The sequence below is a fragment of the Phascolarctos cinereus genome, unplaced genomic scaffold (genome assembly GCF_003287225.1).
Source record: "Phascolarctos cinereus isolate Bilbo 61053 unplaced genomic scaffold, phaCin_HiC Scaffold_4;HRSCAF=312, whole genome shotgun sequence".
NCBI lineage: Eukaryota > Metazoa > Chordata > Mammalia > Diprotodontia > Phascolarctidae > Phascolarctos > Phascolarctos cinereus.
This window is the reverse complement of record NW_027555847.1, coordinates 119,542,531-119,556,669: the sequence shown is the minus strand read 5'-3', so window position 1 is coordinate 119,556,669 and position 14,139 is coordinate 119,542,531. Positions and strand designations below refer to the sequence as shown.

At 36.8% G+C, this 14,139-nt stretch overlaps 1 protein-coding gene across 2 annotated transcripts in view; it reads left to right on the top strand.

Moving 5' to 3' along the window:
* Nucleotides 1–14,139, top strand: part of PDCD1LG2 (programmed cell death 1 ligand 2) — a 56,831-nt gene that overhangs the window by 10,377 nt on the left and 32,315 nt on the right. The window lies entirely within an intron of this gene.

Sequence of the window (14,139 nt, the reverse complement as noted above, 5' to 3'; positions counted from 1 at the left end):
GAGAGGACTAAATAAAAAAATATGTAAATCACTTTGCAAACTCTAAAGGACCATCTAAATGTTAGCTAGTATTATTCAGACCTACACATTATCTAGCCTGTTGTTCAGTTGTATCTGACTCTTTGTGACTCCATTTGGGGTTTTCTTGGCAGAGACACTAGAGTAGTTTGCCATTTCCTTCTCCAGTTCACTCTACAGATGAGGAAACTGAGGCAAATAGGATTCAGTGACTTGCTCAGGACTATACAGGACCAGATTTGGACTCAGGAAAATGAGTCTTCCTGGCTCCAGGCTCTGTGCTCAGTCTACTGTATCACCTAACTGCCCAGTGGCACAGCAGATGAAGCCTAGCCTAGGGGCTTCAAATTCAAATAGAAATTGATCCTTCCTGTCCATCTTCATAATCACTTAGCAAACCACAAATTAATATTATCTATGTTTTATGGTATTTTTATTTATTTTGTTCAACATTTCCCAATTGCATTTTAATCTGGTCCTCACAGCACTTGGGAGGCTGACTAATCTTACACCACTGATTTAGCCCAACTTCATTATTTTAGAGAAAATTGATATAATGTGTTGACATCCCACAAAATAGTTCCTTTGAGCCTCATAAGTATACTCTGAACCCTCAGAAGTTTAACCAGAATTGTTGTCTTTCCTCTGCACTTCATGCTACCTCTACCTAAAAATTTACAATGGCAGGGAGGGCTCTCACTACCACCTAAAATAGTTCCTTTCACTTACAAAGATCTCTAATTGTTAGAGGGTTTTAAAAAATACCGAACCCAAATAGTGCTTCTATTATACCTATGGGTTGAGTCAGTGCTACTTTAGATCATCCAGGAAGGTTGTTAAATCCCAAGCCAGCTTGCCTAGAATGGTCACTAAACACTGTAGACCAGAAAGAAAGAAAAATGGGGAGAATGTCTTCAACTCAGACTAAGGATTTGTAGGGAGACCACCCCACTTGGGTCAAATCCTAGGAAGGTACTGAATTCAAGCTCTGACACTTAAAGCCGGTATGATCTTAAGCAAGTCACTTCCCCTGTTCAAGCCTCAGTTTCCTCATGTGTAAAATGAAGGCATAGGGTTAGATTATCTCTAAGGGCCAATCCAGCTCACATCTATGTCTATGTCAAGTCTCTTATTTAATAATGACAATAACTAGAATTTATACAGGACTTTTAAGGTTTGCAAAGTACTTTACAAATTTTATCTCATTTAACTTCACAATTACCCTAGGAGGTAGATGTTATTATTATCCTTATTTTTATAGATGAAGAAACTGAGGTGAACAGAGGTTATGTGCCCAGGCTCATATAGTTAGCAAGGGTCTGAGATTAGTAACAAACATTTATTAAGCTATTACTGTGTGTAGAACACTAAGCTATGGGCTGGGGGAGAGATGGAAAGTTTAGACCAGAAGGCACACATCCTCTGTTCTCATGAAGCCTATAGTCTAGTAGGGCACTAAGACATGAACCTGGATAACAGTGGTAGACAATATTATCACATATTACAGTCTATGGTACAAAACAAAGCATTGTGGGGGGTTCTACTGATGTAGATTGCTCAGAAGTAGGAAGGAGGTAAATCCCATATGTATTTGCCTTCTGGTTCTGAAGTCAGTGAAGTCTTGGCATTGATAATGAGGGCATGGGATTGGAGGATGGACGCTAGGGTGCTCAAGAATCCAGGCTCAGCAAAAATTAGGAAGAGCCAAGTAGCAGTAGCAAACAATTCAGATGGAAAGCCCCTGCATGACCAGCTGAAAAGAGGAAGAAAGGAAGTTGCAGACGAGCTACCAGACTTGTGTCTGCATCCAGGGTAGCTGTAGTATTGCAGCTTTAGTTTGCAAAGGGAAGGCTGCCAAGCCCTGGAAAAATAAGACAGGCATGGTGTGCTGTAGACCCTGTTTTGAGTATGCCAGTATGCCTGCCTGCCTGCTTGCCTGCCTGCTTACTGAGCACTCGACTCTAGCCATCTCTCTGCTTTACAAGGCTGGCCCCAGGCAAAAACTGTGAAGTGCATTACAGGAGAGTTGTTCTCTAGTTCCCTTTGTCCCTCCCTTTTTTTAAATTTCCTTTCCCACCTCCTCCACCCAAAGTTCTTTGATATAAAATGAGGAGGTTGGACTAGAAGCAAGGGTTTTTTTAACTTGAGTTCCATGAACTCTTTTTCTTTTTTGGAGGCAATTCAGGCTGTGACTTGCCCAGACTCACATGGCTAGTAAGTGTCTGAACCAGATTTGAACTCAGGTCCTCCTGACTCCAAGGTTGGCAGTCTATTCACTGTGCCATCTAGTTGCCCTGGTTCCATGAACCTATTTTGATCACTATATTTCAATGTACTTGGTTTCCTTTGTAGTCCTATGTATTTTATTTTATGCATTTAAAAACTTTATTCTGAGAAGGTTCACCAGACTGGCAAATGGGTCCAGAACACTGGTTAAGAACCAGCTCTAAATCTTTTCATCCTGTGACTCAACCTCCCTTCAGGTTCCCAGTACCCTCTTGTTCTTTCCTTCTCCAAGATTAGTTATGAGACTCAAATGTGATAAAATATAGGTTAAAATCTTCTGCAAACCCTAAAGTGCCATATAAATGTCAGCTCTTATTATAAAATTATAAAACATTATAATATAAATAAATTATAATTATATTAAAATCTGCTCTTTGGAAAGGATCTGATTGATTGATTCAAATTCAGCTGAAAAGGGCTTTTTGATGTCCAAGGTCAGTTGTATTTTAATGGGACAAAATTCCCATGGCTTTTGAGCCAAAGCAATGAAACTATAAGTTGAATAATTGATGGCATCAGTAAACAGGATGAGGCAGTTGTTTACAACAGGCTAGGACACCTTCCATGGACCCTGAAATCACCAAATGCAGAAGTTGGCCCTGATCTTTATTTTTGTTTTTCCTAAATTTATTCAAAATAATTATATTTTTAAAACTAAGAGAGTCAGGGAAAGGAGAAGAAAGTATAATAATTCTTGTAAAGAGAAGGAATAACTAATTTCCCTTTTCATTGTTGGAAGAGACCTTAGAGGTGATCTAGCTCAATCCCCTCACATGACCAACAAAGGAAACTGAGGCTTAGAAGGCTTAAGTGACTTGCCCTAGGTCAAGTAAATTGTTAGTAGCAGAGCTGGAATTCCATCTGAAGTTTTCCAAATTTTGACTCTTGTTTCAGGGCCTTCTCTCAAAATCATGATTAGCATTTGCCCCACAAAACAAACCCCAGAGCAAGCAGCATGACAGGCACTTTCCATTTCCCCTCCTTTATTTTCTTAGTTACAATGTCAGTTTCAAGTTGTCTCCCTCCCTCTCCCAGCCCCTCATTAAAGAAGGTCAACATTTGATAAAGGTATATACATGGAACCACGCAATACATAATTCCATATATTAGTCCTTTCTATGGGGGTGGATAGCATCTTCCTTCACAAGTCCTTCATAGCTCATATGAACGATCATATCACTCAGAATAGTTGAGTCACTCAGTTACTCTTTGAGCAATATTGCTGTTACTGTATACAATGTTCCCTTGATTCTGATGTTTCGTTGTACAGTATTTCATGCACATCTTTCCATGTTTTTCTAAAACCAACTTGCTTGTCATTTTTCATAGCACAGTAGTATTCCATCACAATCATACACTACAACTTATTCAGTCATTTCCCAATTGATAGACATCCTCTCAATTCCAATTATTTGCCACCACAAAGAGAATAGCTATAAATATTTTAGAACATATAGGCTCTTTTCCTTTTTCCTGATCATCGTGAGAAGATTTAATAGTGGTATTGCTAGGTCAAAGGGTATACACAGTTCTATAACTCTGGGAATAATTCTAGCTTGCTCTCCAAAATGGTTGGATCATTTCACAATTCCACCAATAGTGTATTAGTGTCTCAATTTTTTCCATATCCACCCCAGAATTTGTCATTTGCTTCTATCTATTCAGCCAATCTGATAGGTGTGAGGTGGTACTTCAGAGTTGTTTTAATTTATATTTCTCTAATCAATAAAGATTTATAGCATTTTTCATATGACTATATATAACTTTGACTTTTTCTTCCAAAAACTGCCTATTCATATCCTTTGAGCATTTATCACTTGGGGAATGGCTCATATTCTTATAAATTTGACTCAATTCCCTATATACTTGAGATATGAGGCCTTTGTCCAAAACACTGGCTATAAAATTTTCCCTTAATTTTCTGCTTTCCTTCTAATCTTGTCTACGTTGGTTTTATATATTACATAAAGACTTTTTAATTTAATATAATAAAAATTATCCATTTTACATCCCACAATGTTTTCTGTCTCTTGTTTATTTATAAATTCTTCTCTTATAAATCTGATAGGTAGTATGTTCCATGCTCTTCTAATTTACTTATAATATCTTCCTTTATGTCTAGGTCATGTATCCATTTTGACATTATCTTGGTAAATGGTGTAAGATATTGGTCTATACCTAGTTTCTGCTACATTGCTTTTCAGTTTTCCCAGCAATTTTTACCAAATAGTGAGTTCTTATCTCAAAAGTTTAGATCTTTGCATTAATCAAATATGAGATTATTATAGTCATTTACTACTGTGTATTTTATAGCTACTCTATTTCACTGATCCACCATTCCATTTCTTAGCCAGCACCAGATAGTTTTGATAATTAATACCTTATAATACAGTTTAAGATTTGGTACTGCTAGAACTCCTTCCTTTAAATTTTTTTATTAATTCCTTTGATATTCTTAAACTTTTGTCCTTCTAAGTGAGTGTTGTTATTATTTTTCTAGTTCAAAATAATTTTTGGGATGGCACTGGATAAGTAGATTAGTTTGGGTAGAATTATCATTTTTATTACATTGGATCAGCCTACCCATGAACAATTAATATTTCTCTAATTATTTGAATCTGACTTTATTTGTATAAAAAGCGTTTTGTAATTATGTTCATATAATTCCTGGGTTTGTCTTGGTAGGTATACTCTCAGGTATTTTATATTGTCTATGAATATTTGAAATGAAATTATCTCTTACTATCTCTTCTTGCAAGGCTTTGTTGGTGATATATAGAAATACTGATGATTTACATGGGTTTATTTTATATCCTCCTGCTTTGCTTAAATTATGAATTGCTGGAGAGCAGCTAGGTGCTACAGTGGATAGAGCACCGGCCCTGGATTCAGGAGGAACTGAATTCAAATCCAGCCTCAGACACATAACACTTACTAGCTGTGTGATGCTGGGCAAGTCACTTACCTCCCATTGCCTCCCCCCCAAAAATTGTTTCAACTAATTTTTAATTGAATCTTTATGCTTTTCCAAGTATACTATCTTATGGTCTGCAAAAAGAGATAGCTTTATTTCCTCATTGCCCATTCTGACTCCTTCAGTTTCTTTTTCCTTCTCTTATTGCTATTGCTAGCATTTCTAGTACAATACTGAATAACATGCAATAATACTATTGGGCATTCATCCTTCACTCCTGATCTTATCAGGAAAGCTCCTATCTTATCCCCTTACAGGTAATGCTTGCTGATGGTTTTAGCCAGATTATTTCTTATCATTTTATGGAAAAATCCATTTATACCTATGCTTTCTAGTGTTTTAACAGGAATGAGCATTGTATTTTATTAAACACTTTTTCTGCATCTATTGCTATAATCATATAATTTTTGTTACTTCTATTATGGATATAATCAATTATGTTGATAATTTTTGTTATGTAAACCATCCTGGCATTCCTGGTATAAATCTCATTTGGCCACAAGGTATAATCTTTGTGATATGTTGCTGTAGTCTCTTAGCTGGTATTTTATGTAGGATTTTTGCATCAACATTTATTAGTGAAATTGGTTTATAATTTTCTTTCTCTGTTTTTGCTCTTTCTGGTTTAAGTATCAGCACCATATTTGTTTCATAAAAGGAGTTCAGTAGGACTCCTTCTTTGCCTATTATTCCAAATAATTTATTTAAGCTTGAGATTAGCTGATTGTTAAATTTTGTTGATCTTTTAAATTAGTTGATCTTTAAAGTTGAGTAAAAATCCTTTTTAAATCCATCTGGTCCTAATGCTTTTCTCATAGGAAACTGATTGATAGCCTGTCTAATTTCTTTTTCTAAAATAGATTTATTTAGATATTTTATTTCCTCTTCTGTTAATATGGGCAGTTTATATTTTTGTAAGTATTTTTCCATTTCACTTAGATTGTTAAATTTATTGGCATATAATTGGGCAAACTAATTCTTAATTGCTTTAATCTTCATTAGTAGTGTATTCGCCTTTTTCATTTTTAATACTAGTGATTTGGTTTTCTTCTCTCTTTTTAAAAAAATCATATCAACCAATGATTAGTCTATCTTATTGGGTTTTTTTAAAATAAGACCAGCTCCTGGTTTTACTTATTAATTTGATGGTTTTCTTACATTAAATTTCATTAATCTCACCTTTCATTTTCAGGATTTCCAATTTGGTGTTTAATCGAGGACTTTTAATTTGTCATTTCCCTTTTTTTAAAATTGCATACCTAAGTCGTTGATTTGCTTTTTCTCTGTCTTATTTATGTAAATATTTAAAGATACAAATTTTCCTTTTTGCTTCATCCCATAAGTTTTGGTATGGTGTTTCATTATTATCATTCTCTTTAATAAAATTATTTGTTGTTTCTATGATTTGTTCTTTGATCCACTCAGTCTTTTGATTAATTAATTGATTAGTTTTCAATTAATTTTAACTCTGTTTCCATGGTCTTTTATTAACTGTAATTTTTATTGCATTATGATCTGGAAAAGGTGCGTTTAATATTTCTGCTTTTCTACATTTAAACTATAAAGTTTTTATGGTCTAATATATGGTCAATTTTTGTAAAGGTGCCATGTACTGTTGAGAAAAAGGTATATTCCTTTCTGTTCCACTGAATTTTCTCCAGATGTCTATCATCTGTAGCTTATCTAAGATTCTGTTCATCTCCTTGATTTCTTCTTCTTCATTTGTTGTTGTTGTTAGATTTATCTAGTTCTGAGAGGGGAAAGTTGAAATCCCCCACTATTACAGTTTTCCTATCTATTTCTACCTTTAATTCATTTATCTTTTCCTTTATAAATTTGGATGCTATAGCATTTGGTGCATATATGCTTAGTATTAATATTGCTTCATTATATATGGTATCCTTTAATGTGTTTAATCTGAGATCATGATTGCTACCCTTGCTTTTTTTTTTTATATCAGCTGAGGCATAATAAATTCTGCTCCAGTCCTTTATGTGTGTCTCTCATTTTTAATGTGTTTCTTGTAAACACCATGTTGTTGGGTTCTGGTTTTTGATCTATTCAGCTATCTGTTTCCATTTTGTGGGTGAGTTCACCCCATTTACATTCAAAGTTATGATTACTAGTTATGTATTTCCCTCATCTCCCATTCTCTCTTCTCTCTCTCCTCTCTCTCTCCCCCTTTCTCCTTTGACCACTGCCTCCCTAATCTGTACACCCTTCTTAACTCTTTTATCCTATCCCCATGCCCTCTTATTTCTCTGTAAGTTAAGGAGACTTTTATACCCAATTACACACACACACACATATATATATAATTCCTTCTTTAACCCAGTTCCAAGGAGAATAAGGTCCCCATGCTGCCCATGGCAGGCTCTCCCCTTTTTAAGTCAAATTTACTTAGGTGGGGAATGGGGGAAGAAATCTTTTATCTTGCAAACAAATGCCCCAGTGTTGGAAACAATCCAGGGTACTATCCTACCTGAGGGAGAAAAAGTCCCTAGGATGCTATAAGCAAAAAGAGACAAAGACTTCTGCAGTAGAGGCTATCCCTGGAGGGATCAAGCAGGGTTTAGGGCTGGACAAAAAGGGTCTATTGAGGGATTCAAGAGACACCATAGGGTAGCTTCCAGTGTTAACTAATTATTGCTAAGTAGGGGCTAAGCTCAGTTGACTGTTTGAAGTTGCACAAGTGTTGTTGGCATCCATTAAATTTTAGTGGGCAAAATCCCAATCGTCCCACACTAGTTAAGGCTTGACTGTCCACTCCAACACAAGGTTGTTTTCCACAGGCCTGGCCTGCCTAGAATTCAGGGTTGAGATTTTCATCATCAGCCATCTAACATGGGCTACGTAAATGTACCAACTATGGTAAATTGTACATGGTATAGGACTCATGAAGATTCACAAAAAGCTTCCCCCATAGTGCTCTGTGGGCATGATGGCTTGATAACAGCTAAGGAGAAAGTGGCTTTCTTCCAGAAAAAGTTTTTGGGAAAATTGTTGTTGAACAAGGTTTTGGTTGTAAGTTTTAGCTGATATGTGAAATAGGTTATTTCTAGCTGTCTTCCCATTTGTCAGAAACATTTATTCATTCCTTCATTCCTGTATGTATGTATGGTATCTATTGTTTGCTCCTAGTTATTTAAATTCATATTTTCTTCTAGGACACTAACCAAGTCATAGCCAAGGTGAATGATTAAGATTACCATGATTCTTACAAGTGGTCACAGTAGCTTTGGCTTCTCTGTTCATTTTTTTTAACCTCCTCTCAGTCACACAATTAGGATCACAGAACCTTAGTTTTAGAACAGGAAAGGAACATAGAAGCCATCAAGTCCAACACCCTCATTTTACAGAGGAGGAAACTGATGTCCAGAGAGTTTAAGTGATTTGCCGAGGGTCACACAGCTAGGAAGTATCTCAGTCAAGATTTTTAAACTCAAATCTTTTTTATTCTGTCCAATGTGCTACTTACTATGTCACCTAGCTAAGAGGTAAAGAAAATAATTACAGTGACAATAACTCACATTTGTATAGTGCTTTAAGGTTTATAAAGACTGAAAGAGCTTTCCTCATACCAATCCTGTAAGGGAAGTATTACACGTCCCCATTTTATTATATCATACATGAGAAAACTGAGGTTCAGAAAGAAGTCATTTGCCCAGGATCACAGAGCTTGGAAGTGTCAGATCCCTAAGATCTCCTAAAAGAACACCTTACTTTGTCTATTATTTGTTGATTATTTAAAAAATGATAACAATAATTTGACTGAAACTGAAGCTTAAATACTTTGGCCACATAATGAGAAGATAGGACTCACTGGAAAAGACCTTGATGAAGGGAAAGATTGAAGGCAAAAGGAGAAAAGAACAGCAGAAGCTGAGATGGAAAGATAGCATCATGGAAATAATGCACATGAACTTGGACAGACTCTGAAAGACAGTGGAGGACAGAAGGGTTTGGCGTGCTATGGTTCACGGGGTCACAAGGAGTCTGACAAGTCTGTGCAACTGAACAGCAACAACAACAAAAAAGCAAAACAGCATTAAAAGCTCTCCTTGAGCAACTTGGAACTCTGCCCAAAGGGCTATATAAATGTGCATGCCCTTTGGCCCAGCAATAGCACTTCTAGGGCTGTATCCCAAAGAGATCATAAAAACAGAAAAAGGACCCACACGTACAAAAATATTCATAGCAGCTCTTTTTGTGGTGGCAAAGAATTGGAAATTGAGGGGATGCCCATCAACTGGGGAATGGCTAAACAAACTGGGGTATATGAATGTAATGAAATACTACCGTGCTATAAGAAATGATGAGCAGGCAGACTTCAGAAAAACCTGGAAAAACTTATATGAATGGATGCTGAGTGAAATGAACAGAACCAGGAGAACATTATACACTGTGTGATGATTGACTTTGATAGACTTGGCTCTTCTCAGCAATGCAAGGATCTAAGACAACTCCAAAAAACTCATGATGGAAAATGCTATCCACATGTGGAGAAAGAACTATGGAGTCTGAATGCAGATCAAAGCATACTATTTGCTCTCCTTTTCTTTTGTTGTTTTGTTTTATTGCTTCATTCTCATGGTTCCTCCCATCAGTTCTAATTCTTCTTTACATCATGACTAATGTGAAAATATGCTTAATATGAATGTATAAGTAGAACCTGTATCAGATCGCACACCATATTGCAGAGGAGGGAGGAGAGGGAGGGGAAAATTTAAAACTCAAAATCTAATAGAAGTGAGTGTTGAAAACTAAGAATAAATTTTTTACCCCCTCCCCAAAAAAAACTCTACTCCCAATGACATGCCTCTCACACATGTGCTGAGATCATACAAGATTCTTTGGTGCATATTAACACCAGAGATAACTTTGTTCAATGATTCTCTGAGCATCACATCAACTAAACCAGGGGAAAAGCACACTTGTCAAAAGTGCCCATCACCAAGGTTATAGAGGATATCATAAAGTTCAAATGGAATCAAGAAATCCCCATTATACACAGAGGTCCTCCAAATGCTCCTGTTTGCCAATGATATTGTTCTGATTACACTGAGCTCCAGAACCCTATAGGCTTCCTCAACAAAACACTGATTTTGCAAGGTGGAAGAGAACTTAGTAACTAACCATTTGATCAATCCCAGGAATGAAAGGAACCCCGCCATTACATATCTGATAAACAGTCATCCAGCATCTCCTCAAAGACCCCTGAGGAAGAGGAACTCCTCCCCGCCTCCAAGCAGTCTGTTCCACTTTTGGATAGCTCTAATTGTTAGAAATTTTCTTCTGAACAGAAAGCCCAAATTGCTTCTTTGTAACTTCCTCTTACCACTTGAGGTCTTGCCCAAGTAGAACAATCTCTCCTCCAAATGACAACCCTTTGAATATGGATACCTAAATGTCTCCCTCGAGCTTTCTTTTCTCTGGGCTAAACATGCCAACTTCTTTCAACCATTCTGTATGACATAGACTCAAGGCCCTTTTCCATCCTGGTTATATTCCTCAGAACATTCTCCAGTTTATCAGTGACTTTCTTAAACTATGGTGCCCAGGATTAAATATGAAAGTCTGCCAAGGGCAGAATACAATGGGACTATCACTTCCCCATTCCTAAGAGATAATATGTCTCTTTATACAGACCAAAATCATGTTAATTCCTTTGACTGTCACATTGTACTACTCACTCATACTGAGCTTGTAAAACCTACAGATCTTTTTCAGAATAACTCTCTAACCATGCCTCCCCAATCTTGTACTTGTGAAGTTGATTTGTTTTGTACCCAAGGGCAAAATTTTACTTTTATCCCTATTGCATTTCATTTTATTAGACTCAGACCACTGTTTTGACCTGTTACGAACTATTTGGATCCTAGCTCTGTCCCCGAAAATATCAGCTTGGTCATTCATGCCAGAAAATTTGAGAGTATAAAGACTTCATTCTGCCAAGACCGTGACAGGCAGTTGAGTTTATTTCTTGGTAACCTGTCCTGTTAGTTTTGTTTTGACAGAACCTTGTTTGTGTGTTTCTGTTCCATTAGCAGAAAAGTTTATTTCACACCATTAAACAATTTTGTAGTACTGTATATCATACCTTCCTACATCATTCATTACTCAGAACAGTTTTTTCCCATGAATAGAAGGTGTAAAGAAAGTATGCTGACTCATCGTTGTCAGTTTCACTTCAATTGGGGGCAGAGGCATCTCTAAAGAAAAGAGAAGTAATAGAACTCTCCATATTTATTTATAAATTATATATGTGTACTACTATACTAACATATTATGTACATTACCAAACACACACAAAAAGAACTTTCAAAAAGATGAGATAAAGATGAAATAAATGATATTTTAAAATAATTGTATTTTTATTAACAATATAAAAACTTTTATGTTCACTAAAATTTATAACACTTTTCAGTGAGGACAATTTGAATATTCTGTCTCATTTTTGAAAACTGCTTAATATTGTATGATACAAAGATTCAATGGTCTGATTTTTTTTTTTTTGCAATTGGGGTTAAGTGACTTGCCCACAGTTACACAGTTGGTAAGGGTCAAGTGTTTGGTCTGACGCCGGATTGGAACTCAGGTCCTCCTGACTTCAGGGCTCGTGCTCTATCCACTGCACCACCTAGCTCCCCTCAATGATCTGATTCTAAGCTCCATTTATTTCAGTACTTGGTTTCAATGGCTACTTTAGGCAAAAAAGATGCATAGATTCAAATGGATAAAGTATAACATTGTCTGCCCTTATTAAATTGAAATATTCCATTTTTCAACTCCATCCACAATTGTGCTAAGGTTTTCCTTGAAATTTGGCTAGTGTATTTCTATCTTCCTTGATGTTGGGGTGAGAACATGGAGAACAGTCCAGGCAGTCATCCAGAAGCTTGATTGAGGAACTGATGGCTTGGGACACAGTGGGCGTATGTTGCTGCCCCAGATGGGGTGGGGAGGCTCCAAGGACAGGTTCCTCATAAGGGGCCAGGCAGGAATGACTCCCTCCCCTCTTATATGTACCTGGGAAGGAGCATGTAAGAAGACTGTCCAACAGCCCATACTGGCACAGGCAGGTAGAAAGGGAACCCCAAAGGCAAGCAAGGACTGACTAGGTGTGCTATTCTCCTCAGTTGTCATATTTTTTATTTACCCATTGGTGTGTATGACCCCACTTTGGAGAAAACAGCAACAGCTTGAGGGTCACCGGATTTCAGTTTGGAGGCCTGCGTGCAGCCCTCATTTCTGATACTTTACTAGCTGTGTGACCACAAGCAAGTCACTCCATGTTTCAAGTTTTTAAAAATGTTTTATCGATGCACTTTTCCTTCTTCTTTTTTCTTTAACATCTCTGTCACTAGGCACTATCATCTCTGACCAACAAATAGAAGTCCTCCCTCATAACAAACAAGTATAGTCAAGGAAAATAAACTAAAACATTGGCCATATCTGAAAACCTTCTGTGGCCTCATCTGTAAAATGGAACATTTTACAATCAGGGATATTGTCCAAAAAGTGACTTATCTTAAAACTACAGAAATGTGAGTTATTTTTTTTAGCATGACTATTACTCACAACCTCTGCTTAAGTGAAATAGTCTCCAGGCTTTCTTTTCCAATGCTTCCTCCTTCCAATCTCTCAAATTTGAAAAGAAAAAACACTGTTATTAGCTCCTTCACACTAAGATTTAAATGCCTACTATTATCTGTCTTGGATAAGTGGGAAAAGTCACACAGCTACTAAGTATCTGAGGCCAGATTTGAACTCAGGAAAGATGAATCCTCTTGACTCCAGGCCTGACACTCTATGCACTATGCCACCTAGTCAGGAAAACCTGAGTTCAAATCTAGACTGAGACACTTCAAGCTGTGTGACCCCAGGCAAATCACTAACTTCTGTCTGCCTCAGTTCTCTCTCTCTCTCTCTCTCTCTCTCTCTCTCTCTCTCTCTCTCTTTAATAATAAGACTAATTTCCTATTTATTTATTTAGTTAATTTATTTTGATTTATCAACAATCACTTCCATATGTTTTTGAGTTTAAAATTTTTCTCCCCCTTCCTCCCCACCACCCTCCCCAAGACGGCGCACAATCTGACATAGGCTATACATTTACATTCCTATTAAACGTGTTTTCACATTAGTGATGTTGTAAGTAAAAATTAAAACCAATAGGAGGAATCATCAGAAAGAGGAAACAAAACTCAACAGAAGAGAAAAAAATAGCAATTCAACTTTCATAGTTCTTTCTTTGGATATGGATAGTATTTTCCATCACGAGGCCTCTGGAGATGTCTTAGATCCTTGTATTGCTGAGAAGGGTTAAGATTATCAATCTCAGTTTTCTCTTTTGTAAAATGGGGTTGATAATAGCAGTTACCTCCTAGGGTTGTAGTGATGACCAAATAACATTTATTTATAAAGTACTTTGCTAATCTTAAAAGGATTGTATAGGGGAAGGTGGTATAGAGGAAAGTTACTGGCTTTAGAATCAAGAGGACCTAGGTTCAAGGCCTAACTCTGGCGTTTTAGGTCATGTGTGACATTGGGCAAGTCATTTCTTTTCTTGGGTCCTCTGTTTTCTCATCTGTCAAACGAGAGGTAATTTATAAAGTGTTTAATCTACTTAATAAATGAATTTGAATGACTCAGATAGGAAAGATGCCATGCTGTGGAGATAGGGGAATGGGAGGAAATAGGAAAAGTGTAACCGTCAGGGTATGGTACGGGGAAATTACATTATGTCTGCTTCATATTTGTTAATCTGTGTCCGCTTGCCTTGCCCACTGTCCAAACTTACACAAGAAAGGCAACAGCTGGAGAGCCCGAGGAATCCTGACGGTCAGGAATACCTGAGT